Raw genomic sequence first — 7927 nt, forward strand, 5'->3', positions numbered from 1 at the left:
TTATTTTTATGAACATATACAAGTGATATACTTTATGTATATTTAGAAGATCCATACTCTCTCTTCGAGAGATGCACATCCTTTACATCGACTATCAAGCCCCAGTCAAAGTGATGCTTTCATTGAAATTCTAGCAAAGGCTAATCAACGTTAACTTTTTCCTTTTTGGTCAAAAAATATCATTGCAAAATGATATAGACTTAATCTTATTTGAGTCTTGAATGAAAATGAATGTATATGGTTGAGATGTTGATCATCAGTCTAGTCTGCAACTCTGACCAAATTATATATCATGAACTCCGAGGGCTATTACGCAACAGACACAACATCGATCTTCACGAAAAAGTTCTGGAATTAAGAACTCTCATTTTTGGGAAAGCGCAACTTTATGTCTGATGACTGTAATATAATGCGGAAGATAAATAAGCAAATGTCATGTTCTCATGCAGCCAAAAATTTAGATGGAGGTATTATTGCTTAATAAAGACCTAATAAATTTGGTGAAACCTTTTAAATTTTCCCATAATCAACATGTTGATACCTTTACTCAATCAATGAGTACCGAAAATATTTTAGGTCATCGGTAGCCAATTGATATTAGTTGAAGCAATTGATTAACATACAAGATCATCTTGCAGGATAGTCACGTTTTACAAGAATCAAACCTGATTTTATGTAATGGATATCTTTTATTTGTCTAAAGCCATGAACCATCACATGAGCGTCGTAACAGGTTAGATGTTCACGCTATCTCCAGCTAACACTCATTTTCAAAATGGGCAATGTACAAAAAATTCGAGCATATCGTCCAAATAATGGTTTAGCTCCGAAAGCTAAATTTGTCAGTTCTGGCACATCAATTGGATCGTTTCTTGAAATGAAACGTACAAAATTTGAGAACAGTAGCCACACTATTATCGTCGAAGTGAAGTGTAAAGATAGCAAAATCAGCGTTAGTTAAATTAAATCTGTCCATCTTTTCTCAAAGTACTAATGAATTTCTGTAGATTCGCCCTTTTCCCTAGAATATTGGCTCGTCATGTTTTGTAGCAAGTATTTTACGATGAGTTGCGTGTCCTACCCGGTTCATCAGATAGCTAAAAGGCCAAGGCTTGTGGAACCTCTCCAACTACTGACCCAACTCAACTTTTCTTCATTTGGTCGATCAAAAACTAAATAAGAATTTTCTTTGTTAAACAACTGCTCATAATTCATATGTATCTTTCCACTCCGTCAAATCAGCACTTGTTGCGTTTGCTTCTGTAGAAGTAAATCAAATCAAAAGAGGCCAAATGATAACATTATTTGTCTCGTTCCTCATTACACGCATAAATTCACAGTTAACTGAAAATTAATTAAAAGACGCTAAGCTTCCCTGAGCGAACCATTACGCAAATGATTTCAAAGGCAATTCTGTAGAAAGGCATTGTGTGGAGGCTATGGCATTGGCCAAGGTTTGATAGCATCAGTATTTGGTCATCATCACCATAACTCAACAGGAAGGTGCAACTAATTGATCAAAACCTCAATGAAAGGGATGAGTATGCTGAACACCCAAGTTACCCCACGCTTAAAAATTACGTTGAGAGAGAGAGAGAGAGAGAGAGAGAGAGAGAGAGAGAGAGAGAGAGAGAGAGAGAGAGAGAGAGAGAGAGAGTGATCCAATATGGAGCTGTCATCATAGGAAGGCGCTGAACAATTGTGTTGTCACATGTGAGACGGTTCACCATTTTTTACAATTCTGAACACTTACGGTCGATGACAAATGGCTTCAACTACAGGAGACAATACAAGAAAAAACAAAGAGCTTTTCTAAACCAACTGAACATCCATCTCGCGTACAGTTACGTAGATACATAAACAATGCACTTTTGTTGTGGTAGAACTCATCTAAAGAGAGTCACTTTAGATCGCCTATAGAACTTTTAAAATCACAGAAATATTTACCAATTTACAGCGTTATTTTCTTATAATACTAAACTGCAATGGCAGATGTATTTATTCGGCATATTACTCATTCTATGTTCATTTGTTCATGGTGATGTTCACCTAATAGAGCCAATAGCTTTTACTACAACCTTTCTATTTTACTTGCAAACTTGAATCTTCGTCTTTCTGCTTCCAAAGAAATGTGACCTTCTAAGCTTAAGAGGAAAGTAAATCACTTACTCATGAAAGAAAGTGAATACTATCAAGGGAATCTTATCATAGGGATTCCAGCAATATTTTCACTGTCTTTTTTGCTTCGGTGTGGTTCAGATGGGACGCCAAATGGCACACCCTTTTCTTTACTTATTTCGACGGTTGCCAGATAAGTTACATAACGAGCGTAAATAGTTCATCTAACAGTAAACTTAAAATCTAAAAAAAAAAATCAATTCTGCACTCAACATTATACATACTGTATGAAGGTGCGTGGTTTCAAATGTAAACGATTTTTTTAGATTAATTGATACGATAGTTTTCTTTCTCTTTATAAATGATTTAGCATTTATCGCTTCACCTACATCATACCCACCAATATTATTGTCCATGAAGCTAAAAGAATTTGAAGAGTCGTAAGAGAAGCCTTATATCGGTTGCTATGGAATCTGGCCTAAGTTTATCGGAAAACGATTTACGTCAACTCAGTATCCACGGGTAATATGATCTAGATTCTATATCTTTCATACCATCGTTTTGTGCATACCATTAGCTACTGGTAAATGTATTATGTGGGAATTAGTAATCCAGTTCGCTTGATATATTTGTGAAATGATGGGGGAAAACTATTCAATAAACTAAAATTTAGGTCCTTCAGCCCTTTCGGTGAAAAGCACCGAACTGACAAGCAATGCATTGTAAAAACTCAGCTGGTGACGTAAGCAATATGAAACGGCTAAGTTCCTTAGGCGAATGACAACACAGAGTGAACAGTTGGTGTCTGTTATCCCCGGTGACGCTTCCTGTCTACTGTATAGGTTACAGGTTTTAGGTTGACCACATTGAAGGATTCAAAAAGACGATCATAGCATACTGAATTGATAATCGATTTCTACTACTTAAGCCTTTGTTTGTCATAGTACCCTTGGTGTTTTCATTAAGCAGTCATATCATTGTAAAAGAAAACTAAAAGGACTCTCAGTGGAAAGTATATATTCGCCATGCCAAGCAGTCTTATTTTTTTCTTAACTCCACTCCGTACTTGGACTTCGATGTATTTCTTCAAAATCTAACGTATTTGCCATTGGGTCATACCACTTATGTCCTCCAAGTTTCGTTGAAATTAGTTCAGTAGTTTTAGCGTAGTGCAGTTAACAAACAAAAAATAAACTAATAAAATATTTGCCATTTACTTAACATTCCGATCATTTTCAAAGTACTGCTGCGTACTTGTACTTTGGTGTACTTTATCCAGAATGTTACAGATTCATCCTTGGGTCATAGCCAACATGAATACCAAGTTTGTCAAAAATATATACAGTAGTTTTTTTTTAAGTTTCTCACAAACAAATAAATAAACGACGATAGGGCTAAATCTTTTATTTTGACAACTAGGGATGTAGCTTGGCTAATAATAATAATAATAATAATAATAATAATAATAATAATAAATGAGTTTAATGGATGGGTTTTTTCATCAACTTTCTCCCTATGAATGTTTCCATTTTGCTCTCAATTTTGTTCTTGTGGGAGAGACATCACAATTAGCTTAATAGTAAAATTTAAAGCTCTTCAAATTATTTGCCTCATAAATATGTTGAGTAGGAATATAACGACACGATATAATAATTTTCCCTACATACTACCAATATTCCAAAGTTTAAAGGCCGTATAGAAAGAACATTAGGATATACAGAGCTCCCTGGCTTAGATGTGTACCCACACTGAACTTAAGGAGCTCTGATTATGCTTTAGATTCCCTGACTAACCATAGAATTATAATTTTACAGCTCAAATACTCAAATATAAGCTAGGAAAAATGTATCATTACAAACGCAATCATTGTTAAACCCAATATCACTAGGTAAACCAGAGGGAGCCAAAGTCTCTGACTATGAGGAGTGGTGATGTCATAACACGAATCCGTTGAATAATTAAAAAATATATTTAAATGATATGATCATTACAGAATAGCATGTTAATGTGTAATGAATAATGTCACAAAATCTTCGTTTCTCATCTAATAATGACTAAGTTCATCACCTAAAGAGATATCGGTCTGCAAGTGATGATGACTCGGAGATCAGCCAGCATCAGTGGCTACAGTTATGTGGTGTTATAATATAAAGATCTGGGAACCTTCCTCTTGCATCGTTTCTCAGCTCTAACGCTTTGCTTATCCTTTCGCTTTGTAGAATTTAGCACTGATATTAATTCATCACATTAATTAGCCACCTTATGAGGTTAACAGTGAGAACATCAATTTCAATAAAGAAATATAGTGAACCTAAGTATTTAGTAAAAGCTCAGGCTTCATTCAATCCTAAACAAACGTACTCTTTGTGAATCCACAAGTTCGTGTCGTTCTACAATATGCCATTAACATATGATCATTAACATTTATAGGATGATGATCCAGTCCTTGGTATGAAGACACTTCTCTCAAGTAAAGTTTTTGAAGTTTGATTAACTTAATGGGTCACTGAAACAATTAAATCCTTCTTGGAGAGAATATCACGAAAAGCTCTCATTCTCTGCTTATGTGGAGATACCAGAGTCAATAGTGATATTGATTGTGGGAGATATAGTTAGATTGACGGGGGATTTTATTTCACGTCACAACAAAGTGTGACTCCTGCAAGCGTAAGAAAACGGATGGCTCATTCCTGCATCAAAAACAGAAAATTTCATAAGGAAGAACGAATATATGAAATCAAAGCATTTTACAAATGTGGTTTCCGATCGTTAACCAATTATTGTTGACAGTACTATCATTTTTTTTTATCTTTCATTATGAAATACACATTTATAATCTTACAATTTATAACATATATACATCATCGTATATTCATAGATATTGAGAATGACACATCACAGAACGGTTTTAGAGCTTAGCTAGTATTACATAAGTAGTGTACCTGAACCGTTAAAAATGACGTCTGAAAATTTACATAGGAATGCACACACACGCATGTTTAACCTTTCCCATCTTTTATCTCCACACCTCCCAGGGTACTTCCTCTCAGCAGGGTATGACTACATCTCTCCCCCTCTGAGCGTGACAGGATATATATATATATATATATATATATATATATATATATATATATATATATATGTGTGTGTGTGTGTGTGTGTGTATATATATACGAATATGTATTTATATATACATGTATATATATACATATATGTATTATATGTATATAGATATGAATACTGTATATATACATATGTAAATATATGTATATATATATATATATATATATATATATAGATATATGTATATATATATAAATATATATACATATATATGTATATATATATATATATATATATATATATATATTCAAATAAGCCATATATTTCAATACCTTAATGTCTGGATTCTCTCTTATACCTCGGGATCAGAGGGTCTCTGATACCGAGGTATAAGAGGGAATCCAGACATTAAGGTATTAAGATATATGGCTTATTTTAAATATGAAAAACACATCTAAATGTGCAAAATTTACCATATATATATATATATATATATATATATATATATATATATATATATATATATATATATATATGTATATATATATATATATGTATATATATATATATATATATATATATATATATATATATATATATATATATATACACATTAATGATAAATTTTGCACATTTAGACGTGTTTTTTCATATTCAAAAAAGCCATATATTTATGATACTTCAATGTCCAGACATTCATTTATAAAAAATATATGGCTTATTTGAATATGAAAAAAATACGTCTAAATGTACAAAATTTATCATTAATCAAATGCCAAGTAACAAACCTACCAATTAGCTACGATGGTGGAGATGGGTTGATTTCGATTTTAAGTACAAAAAAAAAAAAAAAAAAAAAAAAAAAAAAAAACAGAATTCGACAGGTATAAGTACAGAAGAATTGTCATTGACTTTTAACTTTCTTCGTTGCCAAGCTTGCCGGACCAGGGTTCGACTCCTGGCCAGTCACAAGCTCTTGTCTTTGTGTGATTTCACCTGGGGCTCTGATCCCGAGGTCGTTAAGAGAATCCAGACATTAATATATCAAAACTATATGGCTTATTTGAATATATAAATATATGTGTGTATATATATATATATATATATATATATATATATATATATATATATATATATATATATATGTATATATATATATATATTTATATACACGTATATATTCACATGTACATATATATACATATATATACGTATATATACACATGTATATATATATATATATATATATATATATATATATATATATATATAGGTACGTAATAGGTTAGCCCTGGCACAAGCCACCCATTGGGATACTACCGCTAGAGAGTTAAGGGGTCTTCTGACGGGCAGACAGTACTAAATTGTATCCTTCTCTCTGGTTACGGTTCATTAACCTTTGCCTACACATACACCGAATAGTCTGGCCTAATCCTCACATATTCTCCTCTGTTGTCATTCACCTGACAACACTAAGATTACCAAACAATTCTTCTTCACCTAGGGGTTACTGCACAGTGATTGTTCAGTGGCCACTTTCCTATTGGTAAGGGTAGAAGAGACTCTTGAGCTATGGTAAAAAGCTCTTCTAGGAGAAGGACATTCCAAAATCAGACCATAGTTCTCTAGTCTTGGGTAGTGCCATATTCTCTGTACCACAGTCTTCCACTATCTTGGGTTAGAGATCTCATGCTTGAGGGTACACTCGGGCACACTATTTTATCTTATTTCTCTTCCTCTTGTTTTGTTAAAGTTTTTATAGTTTATATAGGAAATTTTCATTTTAAGTTTTTACTGTTCTTAGAATATTTCATTTTTCGTTGTTCCCTTTCCTCACTGGGCTATTTTCCCTGTTGGAGCTCCTGGGCTTATAGCATCCTACTTTTCCAACTAGGGTTGTAGCTTACCAAGTAATAATAATAATGATAATAATAATAATAAACTGTTATTCACCAAAATATCTGTATTTACTGTAGAAGTATGGTTTCCAGATTCAGGGAAAATGGCAGATATAATTTCATTATACGAAAAATCTAACCAAGCGATAGTAAACAAATTTTCTATATTTTGTGTTTCAAATAGTGAAATGCCCTTTAAGTATAAGAAATTGGTATTGGAGGGCGCTGTGATGTCATCATTATTATATAGCTCAGAATCATGGTTAACAAGTAACATATAACTGATCGAACAACAGTACAACCAGGTAATCAAGTGCTTTCTTGGAGTAAGGAGGAATACAAGCATAAAGCTTTGTTTATTAAAAGCCGGCATTCCCCCACTCAGTCACATAATCTCTAAGCAGACATAATTTTTTAAGGTCCAACGTCGATGTAAACGAAACTGAACAACCTTTTGTATTTATTTATGAATTATGTCAAGAGAATAACACCAATGAATTTAGATTTATGTCTAAATATCTGGAATCTCACATCAACTCTAATCCATCTGTTGATATAGGGAATCCTATAAGCGCTAGAAGTATTCAGTGTACTAAATGTAACACTTATGCAAATGAACTAAACAGGACGATGACGTTACACCCTGTGTTTGTTCCTGATTTTCTTCGTGAGTACTTTAGTCGCCTTAGACTAAGAATCGAGACAGGTAGCTGGAGCCGCATACCCCGTGAAGCACGGGTTTTTGTGTAATAATACTAGTATCCAATCTGAAAGACTTTTTAATAGGATGTGACCTGACTAATGATATTAGACAGAGATACACAATGTTAAATTTTAGATACACCAGC

Source organism: Palaemon carinicauda, chromosome 45 (assembly GCF_036898095.1).
Source record: "Palaemon carinicauda isolate YSFRI2023 chromosome 45, ASM3689809v2, whole genome shotgun sequence".
Taxonomy (NCBI): Eukaryota; Metazoa; Arthropoda; class Malacostraca; order Decapoda; family Palaemonidae; genus Palaemon; species Palaemon carinicauda.